This window comes from Meles meles, chromosome Y (assembly GCF_922984935.1).
Source record: "Meles meles chromosome Y, mMelMel3.1 paternal haplotype, whole genome shotgun sequence".
NCBI lineage: Eukaryota > Metazoa > Chordata > Mammalia > Carnivora > Mustelidae > Meles > Meles meles.
In genome coordinates, this window is record NC_060088.1 from 21,283,764 (window position 1) to 21,309,500 (window position 25,737).

Here is a 25,737-nt window from a genome sequence, read left to right on the forward strand (position 1 = left end):
GATGTTTGAGGACTCTTTCTAATGCCTCAAAAGCTGCTTCAAAAGTCATTACCGGAGACGTCATTATGTATGACTCATGATCGTATCATGGTAGTGCGTATGTGTCTTGGAATTTATCCTTTTGTCTCCAGTATTGGATTTGCTGGCGTACTTGTTTGTAGGGGTCTTTTAGGTAAGGTTGTTTAATTAATATAATTAATTAGTTAGTTAATTAATTCGTGATAGATATGGAGTTAACTTATCCAGTTTTGACAGTTTCTTGCTTTGATTCTATAAGCTTTTGTATTTTATGGAATATTCTTTGAATTTTGCTTCCATGAGTACTATTCTTTCCTTGCACCCTAACTTCTGTGGGACACTTTTAAGAGTGTGTGTGTGTGTGTGTGTGTGTGTGTTTCACCTAACGCTAAAAATTATATTCTAGGAGATATGAACCTGCTCTTTTCCAGATCACAATTCATCGTCAAACACAGTGGAAACTCATGTTACATCCCGTCCGGCCACATTTCCTGCATTGAATGTACCATTTGATCCACTTTTAGAACGGCAGTTTCTGACTAGCCTGCCTGAAAAAAACACCAAATTTTGTGTCCCTGGTTAGAGTCTATCTTCCTGTCCCTTTTTCTTGCTTTTTCACTTGTTAGATTACTTCCATGAGTGAGTGAAATCGTATGGTCTTTGTCTTTCTGTGAATGACAGATATGACACGGTTCAATGCGCTCTCCCTTTCTGCCACAGGTCACAAGGAACAAGCATGCCTTCTTACTTATTGCTCCTTAAGTGAAGGCAGTGCATCTGGAAGACCTTGAGATGGTAGAATTAACTGCGAGCTCAGGCTTGTCTTCAGCCATCAGCACAACCAGAAGATGACCACATCAATGAAAACATGGCATAAATGGACCTGAAGCCTAGAAATCACATTCCAGAGCGAAAGAGAGAAGAAGTCACAGAGACCATAGGAGAAGTGTGTAGACCGAGCTTATGGGAGAACTGGACAGTTGGTGCGTCAGAGGGCAGGGAGCCATGGCCAAAGACAAAGGCCCAGGGGAGTGAAGCACACTTAGAACCCACAATTTGAATGTTGAACCATAGCTGTTGGCGGAGAAATGGATAGTGTCTGAATGACACGAGTTCTTGCAACCCAAGGACTTGAGGCCCGGGGATTCCAGATCAGCATGATTTGCGGACATAGACTCCAGAGAACACTGTGTATCTCCTGGAGAGGACCCCAGCAAGCAACCAGGTGTAGACAGCCTGGAAACCATGATCAGAGACAATACCTGTTGACACCGTGGTAAGATTATTATTCCCTTGTGTGCATTGGTGATGGGCAGTGTTGGTGGAGATGCCTCGATGGTCACCAAAGATACCTGGGCTCTATGACCGCCACCATCAAGACTGAGAAGTGGCCACAGGCAGGACACTGAGGACATTAGCTGTCCAACCTGCAATCACAAAACCTGATTCCAGGTTGAACACTGTTGGGACTGCCTTCTTCAGGCCACGTTGCTTAGTCCCAGGAGAACAAAAAATCCTGCAGGGGACTAAAAGAAAGTCCTGCCCGCATCCTCTCACCTGGCCACAGAATTCAGCAGGCCTTAAGTTTTGTGGATTGGGTTGAAATTCACATTTCCCAGGCACACCAGACCTATGAAGCTTAACCTCACCATATTTGAAGGCAAGGAGAGACTGTGCAGAGGACGAGCCCACAGGAGAGTGGACAACCACAACACAACCCCATAGGGCATGTCACACACACCTAAGACTCTCAAGTGCCAGCCCTTGGCACTTGTCCCTATGATCTCTTGTTCCTAAAGAAGTCAGACAGGCTGCCCCACCAGGAGAGACTCAGGACTTTGGGGACCAAGCTGAGGGTTACAGGAAGATAAGACATGCCATAAGGTGGGAACTGGTTAATGGGTATGGAGGTGGTGTGGCATTATAGGAGGATGAGCACTTGGTGGTATATGCAATTAAAGAATCAGGGAACACGATGTCAAAAAACGTAGGATGGATGAAAGGCTGGCTTGCAGAACATAAGAAAATATAATGAAAAAACTCAGAACTGGTAATTTCACGTGGAGATGAAGAAAGAAAGAGAAGAGAAATGAATTCTAGATTTATTATCTTACTGATAAAAATTGTATGCAATTGGTTTCCTATAAGTTCGTTATGTGAATTGGGTCTTTGGATGTTGTAAATTAAAATCTTACCTCTTCCTACATTTATGAATAGATGAGAAAAGCCGAAATTGCCATTAAATGTCTCGATTTGTGGACCAGGTAATTGATTAGATACTGGGATTCTGTTTGTTGGGAGATGTTTGAGGACTACTTCTAAAGCCTCAAAAGCTGCTTCAAAATTCATTATGGGAGACGTCGTTATGTATGACTCATGATCTTGTCATGGTAGTACGTATGTGTCTTGGAATTTATCCTTTTCTCTCCGGTATTGGATTTGCTGGCGTACTTGTTTGTAGGGGTCTTTTAGGTAAGGTTGTTTAATTAATTAATTAAATATTTAATCAATTATTTCTTGACAGATATGGAGTTAACTTATCCAGTTTTGACAGTATGTTGCTTTGATTCTCTAAGCTTTTGTATTTTATGGAATATTCTATGAATTTTGCTTCCATGAGTGCTATTCTTCCCTTGCACCCTACTTCTGTGGGACACTTTTAAGAGTGTGTGTGTGTGTGTGTGTGTGTGTGTGTGTCTGTGTGTTTGTGTGTATGTGTTTCACAAAACACTAAGAATGATATTCTAGGAGATAAAAACCTGATCTTTTCCAGATCAGAATTCACCATCAAACACAGTGGAAATTCATATTACATCCCATTTGGCCACATTTCCTGCATTGAATGTACCATTTGATCCACTTTTAGAATGGCAGTTTCTGATTAGCCTGCCTGAAAAAAACACCAAATTTTGTGTCCCTGTTTAGAGTCTATCTTTCTCTCTATTTTTCTTGCTTTTTCACATGTTTCTTTACTTCCATGAGGGAGTGAAATCATATGTTCTTTGACTTTCTGTGACTTACAGATATGATACAGCCCAGTGCTCTCTCCCTTTCTGCCACATGTCACAAGGAACAAGCATGCCTTCTTACTTATTGCTCCATAAGGGAATGCAGTGCATCTGGAAGACCGTGAGAGGATAGAATTGTCTGCGAGCTCAGACTTGTCTTCAGCCATCAATCAGCACAACCAGAAAATGAACACCTCAATGGAAACATGGCATAAATGGACCTGAAGCCTAGAAATCACATTCCAGAGCGAAAGAGAGAAGAAGTCACAGAGACCATAGGAGAAGTGTGTAGACCGAGCTTATGGGAGAACTGGACGGTTGGTGCGTCAGAGGGCAGGGAGCCATGGCAAAGACAAAGGCCCAGGGGAGTGAAGCACACAGGGGAGTAGAACCCACAATTTGAATGTTGAAGCAGAGCTGTTGGCGGAGAAATGGAGAGTGTCTGAATGACACGAGTTCTTGCAAACCAAGGACCTGAGGCCCGGGGACTGCAGATCATCATGATTTGCGGACATAGACTCCAGAGAACACTGTGTATCTCCTGGAGAGGACCCCAGCAAGCAACCAGGTGTAGACAGCCTGGAAACCATGATCAGAGACAATACCTGTTGACACCATGGTAAGATTATTATTTCTTTGTGTGCATTGGTGATGGGCAGTGTTGGTGGAGATGCCTCGATGTGCGCCAAAGATACCTGGGCTCTATGACCGCCAGCATCAAGACTGAGAAATGGCCACAGGCAGGACACTGAGGACATTAGCTGCCCAACCTGCAATCACGGATTCCCAAAACTGGAACACTGTTGGGACGGCCTTCTTCAGGCCACGTTGCTTAGTCCCAGGAGAACAGAAAATCCGACAGGGGACTAAAAGAAAGCCCTGCCCGCATCCTCTCACCTGGCCACAGAATTCAGGAGGCCTTAAGATTTTTGGAGTGGGTTGAAAGTCACGTTTCCCAGGCACACCAGACCCACGAAGCTTAACCTCACCATATTTGGAACAGGCACCACACACTCTGAATGGAAGTCAAGGAGAGCCTCTGCAGAAGTCGAGACCACAGGAGAGTGGACAACCACAACCCAACCCCATAGGGCATGTCCCACACAGCTGAGACTCTCTCAAGTGCCAGCCAGTGGGCACTCCATGAGCCCTTCTTCCTAAAGAAATTATCTTCAGTGTAGATAAGAGAAGGTGCGTTTCGAATGCAGAGAAGACAGAGACCGTTTGTAGATTCATGTTGTATTCCTGTCTGGCCCGAAAGCCTTTTTAGGGGGCTTCCCTTTGGAATGGGTTCTCTTCCAACATGCTCCGTGCTTGCTGCTCAGAGCTCCAAAGAAATGAGTCCGTCCTGGGTCTAAGCTTCAGGGTGTTGGTCTGCCTTTAATGTTTGGTCAGCTGGGAAAATGGGGAGGCATTGATGGCACGATTTCTTCAGATGCAAGAAGAACTCGTGTCCTCACTTTGAAGACCCCAGACACGTCCTTGGTATGGTTGTGGGTGTTAACTCAGAGCTTTTCTTGGATGGCGGGGGTGCATTTCCTGGTCAGAAGCATCCTGATAGGGTGTGAGGACCATGAACATGTGTATGGCTTGGAGAGCCCGTGTGAGGCTGCTTGTACTCCTGACTCTTTCTTGACTTACGTGGGTTAATGGAATTGTGGATTCTTGCCCTTCGCAGGAGTCCAGAGGGGTGGTGGTGACAGTCAAGGCCAAAGACTACAAATTCGGCCATGGAGAAGGTGACCCCAAATTGCTTCACACGCTGCCATGGTGAAATACCCAGGCAGCTCTAATAGATTGGAGTTATTTTGGTACACACTAAACTTCACTGCCAGGTGAAATGATGAGACGTGGTTTGGTGAGGAGTGGTTGCTAGGACCTCAGAGCTTTGTGACGTCACAGATGCTGACTTCACTGAAGCAGCAATCCCATTCTCATGACATATGAGTCCTATGGCTTTAAGTAGGAAGATCTGGGAAGGAACAAGAAAGAGCCCTGTTAGCCTGATCCTGAACTCAGGGGGTCTTTTCTGTTTCTTTCCCACTTCCCCTTTCTATACAAAGAGAAAAGAAAACGATGTTCTGTCTACCATTCTTTAGACCCACATTTCTCCAGAGAGAGCAAGGTGTTCCTATACCCACCGCAATTTCTAGAGATCTCAATGAACAGTGATGCCTCTTGGCTAACGTTTTTTCTCTGAGAGGTTTGATAACCTTGGGTGAGAGGGTCCATTATTAGCTTCTGTTCCATATGTTTTCCCGGGTGTGAAGTCTGGCTTTGGTGCTTGTTCAGCTTGGAAGGTGAGGGAAGTAAAAAAGGAAGGAAAGTCACAATTTGAGGAAATTGGCCAAGGCAGGGATGCGTTGTGCTGTCCGTGTCCTTACGTACTGGTGACCTAGTATGAAGTCTTTCTCTGCCTGACATTACCTTAAACACCGTTGCAAAGGCTTCGTGGAGTGTGAAATTCTGAATTTTCATTTGGAAATCATCTTCTTTATCATCATCTTCATAATCATCTTTATCCACTAGCGCTTAAATGGGTATCTCGGTTCCTTCCAGAGTGATGCTAGAGTGGCAAGGCAGGCCATCGATGTTCAATGTACATTTTCATCTGAGTAAAGAGAGTTGCTCAACATGGCTCTCCCCATGACTATGTCATGTAGCATTAACTAATGATGACAAGGAGTGATGCCCAGGGCTCGCTCTTTAGGGGTAGCGATCATGCAGAGTTTCACTCTCAATGAAGCCTTTGCAACCGTGTTTCAGGTAATATCAGGTAGAAAGAGCCTTCATCCCTTAGGACTGGTGATTCAGGACACGAGCAGATAGGGATATCCATCCCTGCCCTGACAATTTTCCTGTAATTGTGACTCTCCTTCCCTTCTTCCTTTCCTCCCCTTCCAAGCTGACCAAGCACCAAAGGCAGACCTTACACCCGAGAAACCATAGGGAACAGAAGCTAAAAATGCACCATCACACCCAATATATCAAACATCCCAGATACCTATTGTTAGCCAAGAGGCCTCGATGTTGATTGGGATCTCCAGAAATTTCAGAAGAAATAGGAACAATTTGCTCTCTCTGGAGAAATGTTTGTCTAAAGAATGGTATACAGAACATCGTTTTCTTTTCCCTTTGTATAGAATGTGGAAGAGGGAAACAAACAGAAAAGACAACGTGAGTTCATGATCAGGCTAAGAGGGTTCTTCTTTGTTCCTCCCCAGGACTTTCTACTTAAAGCCATGGGACACATATGTCATAAGAATAGGATTGCTGCTTCAGTGAAGTCAGCTTCTGTGACGTCACAAAGCTCAGAGTTCCTAGCCACCACTCCTCACCAAACCACACCTCATCACTTCACCTGTCTGGAGGAGTTCTGCATCAGCCAGGGGTATCAAAATCAGTCCAAACCGCTGGAGCCGCCTTGGAATTTCCCCAAGACAGTTTGTTAAGTGACTTGGGGTCACATTCTCCATAGCCGAATTTCGAGTCTTTGGCCGTGACAGTCACCACCACCCCTCTGGACTCCTGAGAAGGGCAAGAATGCACAATTCCATCTTACCGACGAAAGGTCAAGACAGAGTCAGTAGTACAAGTAGCCTCACAGGGAGAACTCCACCCCATACACATGTTCATGGCCCTCACACCTTATCAGGATGCTTCTGACCAGGAAAAAGCGCCCCCACCCTCTGAGGAAAGCTCAGAGTTAACAACCGCAACCATACCAAAGACCTGTCTGGAGTCTTCCACAGTGAGGACACGAGTTTTCCTTCCATGTCCAGAAATTGTGCCATAAATGCCTCCCAATTTTCCCAGCTGACCAAACATTAAAGGCATACCCTACACCATAGACGCTTAGGCCCAGGACGGACTTATCTGTTTGGAGCTCACAGGAACAAGCACGGAGCATGTTGCAAGAGAAGCAATCCCCATGGGAAGTCATCAGAAAAGGCTTTTGGGCCAGTTTCAGGAATACAACGTCAATCTACAAAATTTCTCTTTCTTCTCTGTATTTGAAACGCGCATTCTGTTATCTACCCTGAAGATAATTACTTTAGGAAGAAGAGCTCACGGAGTGTCCAAGGGCTGGCACTTGAGAGAGTCTCAGGTGTGTGTGACATGCCCTCTGGGGTTGTGTTGTGGCTGTCCACTCTCCTGTGGGCTCATCTCTTGCAGAGGCTCTCCTTGCATTCCATTCAGGGTGTTTGGTGTCTGGGCCAAATATGGCATTCCTGTGAAACGTGACTTTCAAACCACTCCACAAAACTTAAGGCCTGCTGAATTCTGTGGCCAGGTGACAGGATGCGGGAAGGGCTTTCTTCTAGTCCCCATGCAGGATTTTCTGTTCTCCTGGGACTAAGCATCTTCGCCTGACTAAGGCAGTTCCAATAGTGTTCCAGGTGTGGGAATCCGTGATGCAGGTTGGGCAGCTAATGTGCTCACCGTCCTGCCTCTGGCCACGTCTCAGTCTTGATGCTGCCGGTCGTAGAGCCCTAGTATCTTGGGCGCCCATCCAAATATCTCCACCAACACTGCCCATCTAAAATGCACACAAAGAAACAATAGTCTTACTACGGTGTCAACAGGTATTGTCTCTGATCATGGTTTCCAGGCTGTCTGCACCTGGTTGCTTGTTGGTCTCCTCTCCAGGAGATACACTGTGTTCTCTGGAGTCTATGTCTGAAAAGCATGCTGATTTGGAATCCCTGGGCCTCAAGTCCTTGGGTTGCAAGAACTCGTGTCCTTCAGACACTCTCCTTTTCTCTGCCAACAGCTATGGGTCAATATTCAAACTGTGGGTTCTAAGTGTGCAACTCTCACCTAGGCCTCTGTCTTTGTTCATGGACCCCTGCCCTCTGAAGCACCACCCGTCCAATTCTCCCATAAGACCTGTCTACTCCCTTCTCCCACGGTCTCCGTGACTTCTTCTCTTTTCACTGTGGAGTGTGATTTCTAGGCTTCAGGACCATTTATGCAATGTTTACTTGGATGTGGTCATTTTCTGGTTGTGCTGATGGCTGAAGAGAAGCCTGAAGCTTCCAGAAACTTCTACCATCTTCCTGTCCTCCAAATGCACTGCCCACTATTATGGAGCTATAAGCAAGAGGGGATTCTTGCTCCTTGTGACATGTGGCAGAAAGGAAGAGAGCATTGGGCTGCGTCATATCTGTCAGTCACAGAAAGACAACGACCATACGATTTCACTCACTCCTGGAAGTAAAGAAACATGTGAAAAAGCAAGAAAAAAGGACAGGCAATTCGACTCTAACCACGCACACACAATTTGGTGTTTTTTCCTGGCAGGCTAGTCAGAATCTGCCTATCTAAAGTGGTCTAAATGGGACATTCGAGGCAGGAAATGTGGCCAGACGGGATGTAACGTGAGTTTCCACTGTGTTTGAAGACTTGTGATCTGGAATAGAGCAGCTTCATATCTCTTAAAATATCATTTTTAGCATTTTGTGAAATGACAGAAACACACACACACACACACACACACACACACACACAACACACTTAAAAGGGCCTCACAGAAGTTAGGGAGCAAATGAGGAATAGCACTCATGGAATTAAAATTCAGAGAAAATATCATAAAAAAAAAAAGCTTAGAGAATCAAAGTAACAAACCGTCCAAACTGGATAAGTTAACTCCTTACCTATCAAGAATTAATTAAACAACCTTACCTAAAAGACCCCTCCACAGAAGTATGCCAGCAAATCAAATTCCGGAGAGAAAAGGATAAATTCCAAGACCCATATGCATTACCATGATAAGATCATGAGTCATACGTATCTGAGGTCTCAGGTAATGACTTTGAAGCAGCTTTTGAGGCTTTTGAAGCCATCCACAAACATCTCCCCCCCTCACCGAAAGCCAGGTTCAAATCAATTCCCTGGTCAACAGTTCGAGACATTTAATGGTAATGTCGGCTTTTCTCATCTATTCCCAAAATGTACGAAGAGAGAAGACTCTAATTTACAATGTCCAAAGACCTAATTCACCTAGGGGCCTCGTAGGAGACCAACGGCATACAAGTTTAATCAGTAAGATAATAAAACTACAATTCATTTCTCTTCACTTTCTTTCTTCATCTTCACGTGATACGGCCTGTTTTGCTATCTATTCATTATTTTTTTCTAATATTCGGCAAGCCAGCCTTTTATCCATCCTACGTTTATTGACATATTGTTCCCTGAATCTTTAATTGCGTATATCACCACGTGCTCATCCTCATATAATGCCACACCACCTCCATACCCATTATCCAGTTCCCTCTTTATGGCAGGTCTTATCCTCCTGTAACCCTCAGCTTGGTCCCCAAAGTCCTGAGTCTCTAATGGTGCATTTCCCTGTCTGACTTGTTCTGCTTCCGTTTTCCATTACTACTACTCATGTCCATGGTATTATTCATGGGCCACATATGAGTGAAGCCGTAGGATATTTCCCTTGGTCTGCTTGCATTTTCATTTGAAAATCATCTTCTTTATCGTCATCTTCATAATCATCTTTATCCAGTAGCCCTTGAAAGGGTCTCTCGGCTCCTTCCACAGAGATGCTAGAGTGGCATGGCAGGCCATCGATGTTGGCCGTTCATTTTCATCTGAATAAAGAGAGTTGCTCAACAGGACTCTCCCAATGACTATGGCATGTAGCATTAACTAAAGATGAGCAGGAGTGCTGAACAGGGCTCTTTTTTAGAGGTAGCGATCATGGAGAGTTTCACTATCCATGAAGCCTTTGCAACGTTGTTTAAGGTAATGTCAGGTAGACAGAGCCTTCATCTCTTGGCACTGGTGTTTCAGGAAACTAGCAGGACAGACAAGAACAGCACAGAGCATCCCTGCCCTGGCAGTTTCCCTGGAATTGTGACTTTCCTTCCCTTCTTCCTTCCCTCTCCTTCCGAGCTAACCCAGCACCAAAAGCAGACCTTACACCCGAGAAACCATAGGGAAGAGAAGCAAAGATTGGACCCTCTGACCCAAGGATATCCAACCTCCCATAGACCTAATGGTAGTCAAGAGGCCTCGCTGTTGATTGAGATCTCTAGAAATTTCAGTGGAAATAGGAACACCTTGCTCTCCCTGGAGAAATGTTGGTCTAAAGAATGACATAGAGAATATCGTTTTCTTTTCTCATTGTATAGAAAGTGGAAGTGGGAAAGAAACAGAAAAGACCACCTGAGTTCATGATTAGGCTAACAGGGCTCTTTCTTGTTCCTCCCAGGTCTTTCTACTTAAAGCCATAGGACTCATATGTCAGGAGAATGGGATTGCTGCTTCAGTGCATTCAGCTTCTGTGATGTCGCAAAGCTCTGACGTCCTAGCCACCACTCCTCACCAAACCACGCCTCATCTCTTCACCTGGCTGGAGTAGTTCTGCATCAGCCAAGTGTATCAAAATCATTCCAAAACGCTGGAGCCGCCTGGGAATTTGCCCAAGACAGTTTGTGAACCGATTTGGGGTCACCTTCTCCATGGCTGAATTTCGAGTTTTTGTCCGTAACTGTCAACACCATCCCTCTGGACTCCTGAGAAGGTCAAGAATGCACAATTCCATCTTATCGACGTAAGGTCAAGACAGAGTCAGGAGTACAAGCAGCCTCACATGGAGAACTCCACGCCCTACACATGTTCATGGTCCTCACACCCTCTCAGGATGCTTCTGACCAGGAAAAGCGCCCCCCGCCCTCCGAGGAGAGCTCTGAGTTAACACCCGCCACCATACCAAGGACCTGTCTGGAGTCTTCACAGTGAGGACAGGAGTTCTTCTAGCATCTCCAGATATCGTGCCATAAAAGCCTCCCAATTTTCCCCGCTGACCAAACATTAAATGCAGACCCTACACCATAGACGCTTAGGCCCAGGACGGACTTATCTGTTTGGAGCTCACAGGAACAAGCACGGAGCATGTTGGAAGAGAAACAATCCCCATGGGAAGCCATCAGAAATGGCTTTCAGGCCAGTTTCAGGAATACAACGTCAATCTACAAGAAGAAAGGTCTCTTTCTTCTCTGTATTCGAAACGCGCATTCTTTTATCTACCCTGAAGATAATTCCTTTAAGAAGAAGAGCTCATGGAGTGTCCAATGGCTGGCTCCTGAGAGAGTCTCAGGTGTGTATGACATGCCCTCTGGGGTTGTGTTGTGGCTGTCCACTCTCCTGTGGGCTCGTCCCCTGCAGAGGCTCTCCTTGCCTTCATTCATGGTGTTTGGTGTCTGGGCCAAATATGGTGTTCCTGTGAAACGTGACTTTCAAACCACTCCACAAAACTTAAGGCCTGCTGAATTCTGTGGCCAGGTGACAGGATGTGGGAAGGGCTTTCTTCTAGTCCCCATGCAGGATTTTCTGTTCTCCTGGGACTAAGCATCTTCGCCTGACTAAGGCAGTTCCAACAGTGTTCCAGGTGTGGGAATCCGTGATGCAGGTTGGGCAGCTAATGTGCTCACCGTCCTGCCTCTGGCCACTTCTCAGTCTCGATGCTGGCGGTCGTAGAGCCCAAAAATCTTTGGCGCCCATCCAGGCATCTCCACCAACACTGCCCATCTAAAATGCACACAAAGAAACAATAGTCTTACCACGGTGTCTACAGGTATTGTCTCTGATCATGGTTTCCAGGCTGTCTGCACCTGGTTGCTTGCTGGTGTCCTCTCCAGGAGATACTCAGTGTTGTCTGGAGGCTATGTCTGCAAAGAATGCTGATCTGGAATCCCCGGGCCTCAGGACCCTTAGGTTCAAAGTACTCATGTCATTCAGACACTCTCCTTTTCTCCGCCAACAGCTTTGGGTTAACATTCACATTGTGGTTTCTAAGTGTGCTTCTCTCCCCTGGGCCTTTGTCTTTGGCCATCGCTCCCTGCCCTCTGAAGAGCCAACCATCCAATTCTCCCATAAGCTCTGTCTACACCCTTCTCCCATGGTCTCTGTGACTTCTTCTCTTTTTCCCTGTGAAGTGTGATTTCTAGGCTTCAGGTCCATTTATGCCATGTTTACATTGGTCATCTTCTGGTTATGCTGATGGCTGAAGACAGGCCTGGAGTTCCCAGACACTTCTACAATCACCCTGTCCTCCAAATGCACTGCCCACTCTTATGGAGCCATAAGCAAGGAGGCATTTTTGCTCCTTGAGCCTCGTGGCAGAAAGGGAGAGAACATTGTGCTGTGTCATATCTGTCAGTCAGAGAAATACATCTACCATACGATTTCACTCACTCATAGAAGTAATGAAACATGTGAAAAAGCATGAAAAAGGTACAGGCAATGAGACTCTAACCAGGCACACAACATTTGGTGTTTGTCGCAGGCAGGCTAGTCAGAATCTCTCTTTCTAACAGTGGATCAAATGGGATAGTCCATGCAGGAATTGTGGCCGAATGGGGTGTAACGTGAGTTTCCACTGTGTTTGAAGGTGAATTGTGATGTGGAATAGAGCAGCTTCATATCTCTTAAAATATCATTTTTAGCGTTTTGTGAAACACACACACACACACACACTCACACACAAACTCATAAATAGTCTCACAGAAGTTAGGGAGCAAATGAAGAATAGCACTCATGTAAGCAAAATTCAGAGAAAATACAATAAAACACAAAAGCTTAGAGAAGCGAAGTATCAAACTGTCCAAAGTGGATAAGTTGACTCCTTACCTATCAAGAATTAATTAATTAATTAATTAATTAATTAACTTATTCTTTAATTAATTAACTTATTACTTAATTAATGAAACAACCTTATCCAAAAGACCCCTACAGAGACATCTGCCAGCAAATCCAATCCGGAGAGATAATTATAAATTCCAAGACACATATGCACTACCATGACGAGATCCTGAGTCATACATATTTGACATCTCAGGTACTGACATTTGAAGCCGATTTTGAGGCTTTTGAAGCAGTCAGCAACCATCTCCCAGCACACAGAAAGCCAGTTTCAAATCAATTCCCTGGTCCACAATTCGAGACATTAAATGTTAATGTCGGCTTTTCTCATCTATTCCCAAAATGTAGGAAGAGAGAACACTATAACTTACAATGTCCAAAGACCCAAATTCACATAAGGACCTTATAGGAAAACCAATTGCATACATTTTAATCGTAAGATAATAAAACTAGAATTCATTTCTCTTCTCATTCTTTCTTCAACTCCACGTGAAACGACCTGTTTTGCTTCCTATTCACTATATTTTCTTATATTCTTCAAGACAGCCTTTCATCCATCCTACGTTTTGTGACATAGTGTTCCCTGATTCTTTAATTGCATATACCACCAAGTGCTCATCCTCATATAAATGCCACACCACCTCCATACCCATTACCCAGTTCCCTCTTTATGGCAGGTCTTATGCTTCTGTAACCCACAGCGTGGTCCCCAAAGTCCTGAGTGTCTCCTGGTGCATCTCCCTTTCTGACTTCTTCTCCTTCCGGTTTCCCTTACTACTACTCATGTCCATGGTATTCCTCAAGGGCCACATAGGAGTGAAGCCATAGGACATTTCCTTTGTTATGCTTGCATTTTCATTTGGAAATAATCTTCATCATCATCTTCATAATTATCTTTATCCTCTAGCCCTTAAAAGGGTATCTCAGCTCCTTTCACAGTGATGCTAGAATGGGCATGGCAGGCCATCGATGTTGGCCGTTCATTTTCATCTGAATAAAGAGAGTTGCCCAACATGGCTCTCCCTATGACTATGGTATGTAGCATTATCTAATGATGACAAGGAGTGCTGCCCACGGCTCTTTTATATATATATATATATATATATATATATATATATATATATATATATATACATAAAATGTATTTTTATCCCCAGGTATACAGGTCTGTGAATCACCAGGTTTACACATTTCACCGCACTCACTATAGCACATACCCTCTCCAATGTCCATAACTGCCTCCCCCTCTCTCAAACACACTCCCACCAGCATGTGAGGTTAAGAGTCATTTATGGTTTGTCTCCCTCCCAATCCCATCTTGTTTCATTTATTCTTCTCCTGTCCCCCTAACCCCCCATTTCGCATCTCCATGTCCTCATATGAGGGAGATCATATGATAGTTGTCTTTCTCTGATTGACTTATTTCCCTAAGCATGATACACTCTAGTTCCATCCATGTCATCACAACTGGCAAGATTTCATATCTTTTGATGGCTGCATAGTATTCCATTGTGTATATATATCACTTCTTCTTTATCCATTCATCTGTTGATGGACATCTAGGTTCTTTCCATAGTTTGGCTATTGTAGACATTGCTGCTATAAACATTCGGGTACACATGCCCCTTCAGATCACTGCGTTTGTATCTTTATGGTAAATACCAAGTAGTGCAATAGTTGGGTCATAGCGTAGTTCTATTTTCAACATGTTGAGGAACCTCCATGCTGTTTTCCAGAGTGGTTGCACTAGATTGCATCCCACCAACAGTGGAGGAGGGTTCCCCTTCTCCGCATTCTCCCCAGCATCTGTCATTTCCTGACTTGTTCATTTTAGCCGTTCTGACTGGTGTGAGGTGGTATCTCATTGTGGTTTTGATTTGTATTTCCCTGATGCCGAGAGACGTGGAACACTTTTTCATGTGTCTGTTGGCCCTCTGGATGTCTTTGCAGAAATGTCTGTTCATGTCCTCTGCCCACTTCTTGATTAGATTGTTTGTTCTTTGGGTGTTGAAATTTTTATGTTCCTTATAGATTTTGGACACTAGCCCTTTATGTGATGTGTCGTTTGCAAATATCTTCTCCCATTCTGTCAGTTGTCTTTTGGTTTTGTTAACTGTTTCTTTTGCTGTGCAAAAGCTTTTCATCTTGATAAAATCCCAATAGTTCATTTTTGCCCTTGCTTCCCTTTCCTTTGCTGATGTTCCTAGGAAGATGTTGCTGCGGCTGAGGTCGAAGAGGTTGCTGCCTGCATTCTCCTCAAGGATTTTGATGGATTCCTTTCTCACATTGAGGTCCTTCATCCATTTTGAGTCTATTTTCATGTGTGGTGTAAGGAAGTGGTCCAATTTCATTTTTCTGCATGTGGCTGTCCGATTTTCCCAGCAACATTTATTGAAGAGGCTGTCTTTTTTCCATTGGACATTCTTTCCTGCTTTGTCAAATATGAGTGGACCATAGAGTTGAGGATCTATTTCTGGGCTCTCTATTCTGTTCCATTGATCTATGTGTCTGTTTTTGTGCCAGTACCATGCTGTCTTGATGATGACAGCTTTGTAATAGAGCTTGAGTCCGGAATTGTGATGCCACTAACTTTGACTTTCTTTTTCAAAATTCCTTTAGCTATTCGAGGTCTTTTTTGGTTCCATATAAATTGTAGGATAATTTGTTCCCTTTCTTTGAAAAAATGGATAGTATTTTGATAGGGATTGCATTAAATGTGTAGATTGCTTTAGGTAGCATAGACATTTTCACAGTATTTATTCTTCCAACCAGGAGCATGGAACATTTTTCCATTTGTTTGTGTCTTCCTCAATTTCTTTCATGAGTACTTTATAGTTTTCTGTGTATAGATACTTAGTGCCTTTGGTTAGGTTTATTCCTAGGTATCTTATAGTTTTGGGTGCAATTGTAAATGGGATTGACTTCTTAGTTTCTCTTTCTTCTGTCTTGTTGGTGTACAGAAATGCAACTGATTTCTGTGCATTGATTTTATATCCTGACACTTTACTGAATTCCTGTACAAGTTCTAGCAGTTTTGGAGTGGAGTCTTTTGGGTTTTCCACATATATTATCATATCATCTGCGAAGAGTGATAGTTTGACTTCTTCTTTGCCAATTTGGATGCCTTTAATCTCCTTTTGTTGTCTGATTGCTGAGGCTAGGACTTCTAGTACTATGTTGAATAGCAGTGGTGATAATGGACATCCCTGCCGTGTTCCTGACCTTAGCGGAAAAGCTTTCAGTTTTTCTCCATTGAGAATGATATTTGCGGTGGGTTTTTCATAGATGTCTTGGACAATATTGAGGTATGTGCCCTCTATCCCTACACTTTGAAGAGTTTTGATCAGGAAGGGATGCTGTACTTTACTGTTGGCCATGGCTCCCTGCCCTCTGAAGCACCAACCATCCAATTCACACATAAGCCCTGTCTACACCCTTCTCCCATGGTCTCTGTGACTTCTTCTCTCTTTCACTGTGGAATGCGATTTCTAGGCTTTAGGTCCATTTATGCCATCTTTCCATTGATGTGGACATCTTCTGGTTGTGCTGATGGCTAACACAAGCCTGAGCTCACAGACAGCTCTATGGTCTCTCTGTCTTCCAGATGCACTGCGGACTCTTATGGAGCCAAAAGAAAGAAGGCATTCTTGCTCCTTGTGACATGTGGCAGAAAGGGAGAGAGCATTGTGCTGTGTCATATCTGTCAGTCACAGAAAGACGGCTACCATACAATATCACTCACTCATGGAAGTAAAGAAACATGGGAAAAAGCAAAAAAAAAAAAGGGACAGGCAATGAGACTCGAACCAGGCACACAAAATTCGGTGTTTGTTCCAGGCAGGCGAGTCAGAATCTGCATATCTAAATGTGGATCAAATGGAATATTCCATGTAGGAATTGTGGCCAAATGGGGTATAACGTGAGTTTCCACTGTGTTTTAAGGTGAATTGTGATTTGGAATAGAGCAACTTCATATCTCTTAAAATATCATTCTTAGCGTTTTAGGAACAAACACACACATAAACAAACACACACACACACTCACAAACACACTTAAAAGAGTCCCACAGAAGTTAGGGAGCAAATTAGGAATAGCACTCATGCAAGCAAAATTCAGAAAAAATACCATTAAAAAAAAAAAAGCTTAGAGAATCAAAATAAAAACCGGTCCAAACAGGATAAGTTAACTCCTAACCTATCAAGAGTTAATAATTAATTAATTAATTAATTAATTAATTAATTAAACAACCATACCTAAAAGACCCCTACACAGAAGTTTGCCAGCAAATCCAATACCGGAGAGAAAAGGATAAATTCCAAGACACATATCCACTACCATGACAAGATCATGAGTCATACATATCTGACGTCTCAGGTAATGACTTTGAAGCAGCTTTTGAGGCTTTTTTATTATTCGTTTATTTGTTTATTTACAGCATAACAGTGTTCATTTTTTTGGCATAACACCCAGTGCTCCATGCAGTTCGTGCCCTCCCTGTTAACCACCACCTGGTTCCTCAACCTCCCACCAACCCCCCCGCCCCTTCAAAATCCTCTGGTTGTTTTTCAGAGTCCATAGTCTCTCATGGTTCATCTCCCTTTCCAGTTTCCCTAAACTCCCTCTCCTCTCCATCTCCCCATGTCCTCCAAGTTCTTCGTTATGCTCCACAAATAAGTGAGACCATATGATACTTGACTCTCTCTGCTTGACTTATTTCGCTCAGCATAATTTCTTCCAGTCCCGTCCATGTTGCTACAAAAGTTGGGTATTCATCCTTTCTGATGGAGGCATAATACTCCACTGTGTATATGTACCACATATTCCTTATCCACTCATCCGTTGAAGGGCATCTTGGTTCTTTCCACAGTTTGGCGACAGTAGCCATTGCTGCAATAAACATTGGGGAAGAGTTGGCCCTTCTCTTCACTACATCTGTATCTTTGGGGTAAATACCCAGCAGTGCAATTGCAGGGTCATAGGGAAGCTCTATTCTTAATTTCTTCAGGAATCTCCACACTGTTCTCCAAAGTGGCTGCACTAACTTTCATTCCCACCAACAGTGTAAGAGGGTTCCCCTTTCTCCACTACCTCTCCAACACACGTTGTTTCCTGTCTTGCTAATTTTGGCCATTCTAACTGGTGTCACGTGGTATCTCAATGTTGTTTTAATTTGAATCTCCCTGATGGCAAGTGATGATGAATATTTTTTCATGTGTCTGATAGCCATTTGTATGTCTTCGTTGGAGAAGTATCTGTTCATATCTTCTGCCCATTTTTCGATATGATTATCTGTTTTGTGTGTGTTGAGTTTGAGGAGTTCTTTATAGATCCTGGATATCAACCTTTTGTCTGTACTGTGTGTGTTGAGTTTGAGAAGTTCTTTGTAGATCCTGGATATCAACCTTTTGTCTGTACTGTCATTTGCAAATATCTTCTCCCATTCCGTGGTTGCCTTTTTGTTTTGTTGACTGTTTCCTTTGCTGTGCAGAAGCTTTTGATCTTGATGAAGTCCCAAAAGTTCATTTTCGCTTTTGTTTCCTTTGCCTTTGGAGACATATCTTGAAAGAAGTTGCTGTGGCTGATATCGAAGAGGTTACTGCATATGTTCTCCTATAGGATTCTGATGGATTCCTGTCTCACATTGACCCCTCCACTCTAGTATGACAGCAAATCCAATACTGGAAAGAAAAAGATAAATTCCAAGACACAGACGCACTACCATGACAAGATCATAAGACATACATATCTGAAGTCTCAGGTAATGCCTTTTGAAGCAGCTTTCGAGGTTTTTGAAGCAGTCCTCAAACACCTCCCAACAAACAGAAAGCCAGGTTCAAATCAATTCCCAGGTCCACAATTCGAGACATTTAATAGTAATGCGGGCTTATCTCATCTATTCCCAAAATGTAGGAAGAGGGAAGACTCTAATTTACAATATCCAAAGACACAATTTATATAAGGACCTTATAGGAAGCCGATTGTATACAATTCTAATATGTAAGATAATAAAACTAGAATTCATTTCTCTTCTCTTTCTTTCTTCAACTTCATGTGAAACAGCCTGTTTTGCTTTCTATTCACTATTTTTACTTGTATTCGGCAAGCCAGCCTTTCATCCATCCTACGTTTTTTGACATAGTGTTCCCTGATTCTTTATTTGCATATACCACCACGTGCTCATCCTCATATAATGCCACACTACCTCCATACCCATGAACCAGTTCCCTCTTTATGGCAGGACTTATCCTCCTGTAACCCTCAGCTTGGTCCCCAAATTCCTGTGTCTGTCCGGGTGCATCTCCCTGTCTGAATTCTTCTCCTTCCGTTTAACCTTACTACAACTCATGTCCATGGTATTCCTCATGGACCACAAATTAGTGAAGCCATTGGATATTTCCCTTGTTCTGCTTGAATTTTCATTTGGAAATCACCTTTTTTATCATCTTCATAATCATATTTATTCACTAGCCCCTAAAAGTTTATCTTGTCTCATTCCACAGGGATGCTAGAGTGGGCATGGTAGGCAATCGATGTTGTTGGTTCATTTCATCTGAATAAAGAGTTGATCAACATGACTTTCCTCAAGACTATAGCATGTTGCATTAACTAATGATGACATGGAGTGCTGACCAGGGTTCTTTCTTTAGGGGTAGCTTTCATGCAGCGTTTCACTCTCCATGAAGCTTTTGCAACGGTATTTAAGGTAATGTCAGGTAGACAGAGATTTCATCCCTTGGCAATGGTGTTTCAGGAAACTAGAAGATAAGGACAGGGACAGCACAATGCATCCCAACCCTGGAAATTTTCCTGGAATTGTGACTTTCCATTTCTTCTTCCTTCCCTCACCTTCCAAGCTGACCAAACATCAAAGGCAGAGAAACCATAGGGAAGAGAAGCTAAGAATGCACACTCTCACCCAAGGATATCCAACCTCCCAGAGACCTAATGTTAGCCAAGAGGCCTCGGTGTTGATTTAGATCTCTAGAAATTGCAGTGGAAATAGAAACACCTTGCTCTCTCTGGAGAAATATTTGTCTAAATAATGATATACAGAACATCGTTTTGTTTTCTCTTTGTACAGAAAGTGGAAGTTGGAAAGAAACAGAAAAGACCACCTGAGTTCATGATCAGGCTAGCAGGGCTCTTTTTTGTTCCTTACCAGGTCTTTCTACATAAAGCCGTAGGACTCATGTCAGGAGAATGGGATTACTGCTTCAGTGAAGTCAGCTTCTGTGACGTCACAAACCTCTGAGGTCCTAGCAACCACTTCTCTCCAAACCACAACTCATCACTTCACCTGGCTGCAGTATTTCTGGGTCAGCCAGGAGTATCAAAATCACTCCAAACATCTGGAGCCGCCGGGGTATTTCCCCAAGACAGTTTGAGAAGCGATTTGGGGTCACTTTGTAGTCTTTGGACGTGACTGTCATCACCATCCCTCTGGACTATTGAGGAGGGCAAGAATGCACAATACCCTCTTACCGACGTAACATTAGAGAGTCAGGAGTACAAACAGCCTAACACGGGGAACTCCACGCCATACACATGTTCATGGTCCTCACACCCCAACAGGATGCTTCTGACCAGGAAAAGCAACCCCCGTCCTCCGAGGGAAGCTCCTAATTAACACCCGCAACCATACAAAAGTCATGTATGGAGTCTTCAAGAATGAGGACACGAGTTCTTCTTGCATCTCCAGAAATCGTGCCATAATGTGTCCAATTTTCCCAGCTGACCAAACATTAATTGCAGACCCTATATCCTAGAAGCTTAGACCCAGGATGGACTCATTTGTTTGGAGCTCACCAGAGCAAGCATGTAGCATGTTGGAAGAGAACCAAACCCCATGTGAAGCCATCGAAAAAAGCATTCAGGCCAGTTTCAGAATAAATCGTGAATCTTCCAAAGATCACAGTCTTCTCTGTTTTCGAAACACGCATTCTGTTAACTACCGTGAAGATTATTTCTTTAGGAAGAACAGCTCATGGATTGCCCAAGGGCTGCACTTGAGAGTGTCTCAGGTGTGTGTGACATGTCCTCTGGGGTGGTGTTGTGGCTGTCCACTCTCCTGTGGGCTCGTCCTCTGCAGAGGCTCTCCTTTCCTTCCATTCAGAATGCTTCGTGTCTGGGCCAGATATGTTGAGGTTAAGCTTCGTGGGTCTGGTATGCATGTGAAACGTGACTTTCAAACCAATCCACAAAACTTAAGGCCTGCTGAACTCTGTGGCCAGCTGAGAGGATGTGGGCAGGGCTTTCTTTTAGTCCCCTGCAGGATTTCCTGTTCTCCTGGGACTAAGCAACGTGGCCTGAAGAAGGCAGTACCAACAGTGTTCCTGGTTTGGGAATCCGTGATTGCAGGTTGTGCAGCTAATGTCCTCACCGTCCTGCCTGTGGCCACGTCTCAGTCTGAATGCTGGCGTTCTTAGAGTCCAAGTCTCTTTGGCGCCCATCGAGGCATCTCGACCAATAATGCCCACCATGAATGCACACAAGGAAATAATAATCTTACCATGATGTCAATAGGTAATGTCTGTGATCATGGTTTCCATGCTGTCTTCACCTTGTTGCTTGCTGGTGTCCTCTCCAGGAGATACACAGTGTTCTCTGGAGTCTATGTCTGCAAAGCATGCTGATCTGGAGTCCCCGGGCGTCAAGATCCTTGGGTTGCAAGAACTCGTGTCGTTCACACACTCTCCTTTTCCCCAGCAACAACTATGGGTCAGCATTCAAATTGTGGGTTCTAAGTGTTCTCCTCTCTCCTGGGCCTTTGTCTTTGGCTATGGCTCCCTGTCCTCTGAAGCACCAACCGTACAATTCTCCCATAAGCCCTGTCTACCCTTCTCAGATGCTCTCTGTGACTTCTTCTCTCTTTCATTGTGAAGTGTGATTTCTAGGCTTCAAGTTCATTTATACCACGTTTCCATTGATGTGGTCATCTTCTCATTTTGCTGATAGCTGAAGACAAGCCTTGAGCTCCAAGACACTTCTAGAGACTCCCTGTCCTCCAGATGCACTGCGGACTCTTATGGAGCTCACAGGAGCAAGCACGGAGCATGTTGTGAGAGAAGCAATCCCCATGTTAAGCAATCTGAAAAGGCTTTTGGACCAGTTTCCAGATTATAGCGTGAATCTACAAATGGACTTTGACTTCTCGGTATTCGAAAAAAGCATTCTGTTATCTACACTGAAGACAATTTCTTTAGGAAGAAGAGCTCATGGAGAGCCCAAGGACTGGCACTTGAGAGAGTCTCAGGTGTGTGTGACATGCCCTATGTGGTTGTTTGTGGCTGGCCTCTCTCCTGTGGGTTCATCCTATGCCGAGGCTCTCCTTGCCTTCCCTTCAGAGTGTGTGGTGTCTGGGCCAAATATGGTGAGGTTAAGCATCGTTGGTCTGGTACTCCTGTGAAACGTGACTTTCAACACACTCCACAAAAATTAAGGCCTGCTGTATTCTGTCGCCAGGTGAGAGATGTGGGCATGGCTTTCTTCTATTCCCCAGCAGGATTTTCTCTTCTCCTGGGACTAAGAAGGTGGCCTGAAGAAGGCAATCCCAACAGTGTTCCAGGTTTGAGAATCAGTGATTGCAGTTTTGGCAGCAATGTCCTAACCTTCCTGCCTGTGGCCACTTCTCAGTCTGAATGCTGGGGGTCGTAGGGTCCAAGTTTCTTTTGCGCCCATCGAGGCATCTCCACCAACACTGCCCATCATGAATGCACACAAAGAAATAATAATATAGTCCCGGTGTCAACAGTTATTGTCTGTGATCATGGTTTCTTGGATGTCTGCACCTGGTTGCTTGCTGGTGTACTCTCCAGGAGACACACAGAGTTTTACAGTTCTTGAGTCTCTGTCTGCAAAGCATGCTGATCTGGAATACCTGGGCTTCAAGACCCTTGGGTTGTAAGATCTAATATCATTCAGACACTCTCTTTTTCTCCGCCAAAAGCTATGGGTCAACATTCAAATTGTGGATTCTAAGTGTGCTCCTCACCCTGGGCCTTTGTTTTTGGCCATGGCTCCCTGCAGTCTAAAGCACCAACCATCCAATTCTCCCATAAGCCCTATCTACACCCTTCGCCCATGGTCTCTGTGACTTCTTCTCTCTTTCGATGTGGAGTGTGATTTCTAGGCTTCAGGTGCATTTATGCCATGTTTCCATTGATGTGGTCATCTTCTAGTTTTGCTGATGGCTAAAGATAAGCCTGGAGCTCCAAGACACTTCTACCATCTCCCTGTTATCCAAATGCACTGCGGACTCTTATGGAGCCATAAGTAAGAAGGCGTTCCTGTTCTTGTGACATGTGGCAGAATAGGAGAGCGCTTTGAGCTCTGTCATATCAGTCAGTCACAGAAAGAAAACTACCATACAAATTCACTCAGTCATGGGAGTAAAGACATATGTGAAAAAACAAGAAAAAGGGACAAGCATATAGACTCTAACCAGGCACACAAAATTTGGTGTTTGTTCCAGGCAGGCTAGTCAGAATCTGCCTTTCTAAAATTGGATCAAATGGGATATTCAATGCAGGAATTGTGGCCGAATGGGGTGGAACATGAGTTTCCACTGTGTTTGAAGGTGAATTGTGATCTGGAATAGAGCAGCTTCATATCTCTTAAAATATCATTTTTAGCGTATTGAGAAGCACACACACACATCAACAAACACACACACACACAGTTAAAAGAGTCCCACAAAAGTTAGAGAGCAAGTTAGGAATAGCACTCAAGGAAGCAAAATTTAGAGAAAATACCAAAAAACCCAAAAGCTTAGAGAATCACAGTAACAAACCGCCCAAACTGGATAAGTTAACTCCTAACCAATAAAGAATTAATTAATTAATTAAACAACCATACTGAAAAGACCCCTACAAAGAAGACTGCCAGCAAATCCAATACTGGAGAGAAAAGTAAAAATCACAAAGAATAATAATATTACCACGGTGTCATCTGGTATAGTCTCTGATCATGATTTCCAGAGTGTCTGCACCTGGTTGCTTGATGGTGTGCTCTCCAGGAGATACACAGTGTTCTCTGGAGTCTATGTCTGCATAGCATGCTGATCTGGCATCCACGAACCTCAAGATACTTTGGTTGCAAAAACTTGTGTCATTCAGACACTCTCCCTTTCTCCACCAACCGCTATGTGTCAACATTCAAATTATGGGTTCTAAGTGTGCTCCTGTCCCCTGGGCCTTTATTGTTGGCCATGGCTCCCTGCCCTCTGAAGCACCAACCATCCAATTCACACATAAACCCTGTCTACACCCTTCTCCCGTGGTCTCTGTGACTTCTTCTCTCTTTCACTGTGGAGTGCGACTTCTAGGCTTCAGGTCCATTTATGCCATCTTTCCATTGATGTGGACATCTTCTGGTTGTGCTGATGGCTAACACAAGCCTGAGCTCACAGACAGCTCTATGGTCTCTCTGTCTTCCAGATGCACTGCGGACTCTTATGGAGCCAAAAGAAAGAAGGCATTCTTGCTCCTTGTGACATGTGGCAGAAAGGGGAGAGCATTGATCTGTGTCATATCTGTCAGTCACAGAAAGACATCTACCATACAATAGCACTCACTCATGGAAGAAAAGAATCATGTGAAAAAGCAAGAACAAGGGACAGGCAATGAGACTCGAACCAGGCACACTAAATCTGGTGTTTGTTCCAGGCAGGCTAGTCAGAATCTGCGTATCTAAAAGTTGAACAAATGGGATATTCCATGCAGGAATTGTGGCCCAATGGGGTGTAACATGAGTTTCCACTGTGTTTCAAGGTGAATTGTGATCTAGAATACAGCAGCTTCATATCTCTTAAAATAACATTTTTAGCGTTTTCTGAAACATACACACACACACACACACACACACACACACACACACTTAAAAGAGTCCCACAGAAGTTAGGGAGCAAGTGAGGAATAGCACTCATGGAAGCAAAATTCAGAGAAAATACCATAAAAAAACTAAAGCTTAGAGAATCAAAGTATCAACCCCTCTAAAGAGTATAAGTTAAGTCCTTACCAATCAAGAATTCATGAATTACTTAAACAACCTTACCTAAAAGACCCCTCCACTCAAGTATGCCAGCAAATCCAATACCTTAGAGAAAAGGATAAATTCCAAGACACCTATGCACTACCATGACGACATCATGAGTCATCGATATCTGACGTCTCAGGTATTGACTTTTGAAGCAGCTTTGGAGGCTTTTGAAGCTGTCCTCAAACATCTCCCAACACACAGAAATCCAGGTTCAAATCAATTCCCTGGTCCACAATTCGAGACATTTAATGGTAAGTCGGCTTTTCTCATCTATTCCCAAAATGTAGGAAGAGGGAAGACTCGAATTTACAATGTCCAAAGACTCAATTACATAAGGACCTTATAGGAAACCAATGGCATACAATTTTAATCAGTAAGATAATAAAACTAGAATTCTTTTCTCTTCTCTTTCTTTCTTCATATCCATGTGAAAAGAACTGTTTTGCTTTCTATTCACTATTTTTCGTAATTTCGGCAAGCCAGGCTTTCATATGTCCTAGGTTTTTTTCATAGTGTTCCCTGATATTTTAATGGCATATACCACCATTTTCATCCTCCTATAATGCCACACCACCTCCATACCCATTAACCAGTTCGTTCTTTATGGCATGTCTTATCCTCCTCTAACCAAGCTTGGTCCCCAAAATCCTGAGTCTCTCATGGTGCGTCTCCCAGTCGGACTTCTTCTCCTTCCATTTTCCCTTACTACTACTCCTGTCCATGTTATTCCTCATGGGCCACATAGGAGTGAAGCCATAGGATATTGCCCTTGGTCTGCTTGCATTTTCATTTGGAAATCATCATCTTTATCATCATCTTCATAATCCATGAGGATTCACGAGCCCTTAAAAGGGTATCTCTGCTCCTTCCACAGGGATGCTAGAGTGGGCATGGGAGGCCATCGATGTTGGCCGTTCTTTTTCATCTGAATAAAGAGAGTTGCTCAACATGGCTCTACTCATGTCTATGGCATGTAGCATTAACTACTGATGACAAGGAGTGCTGACAAGGTCTCTT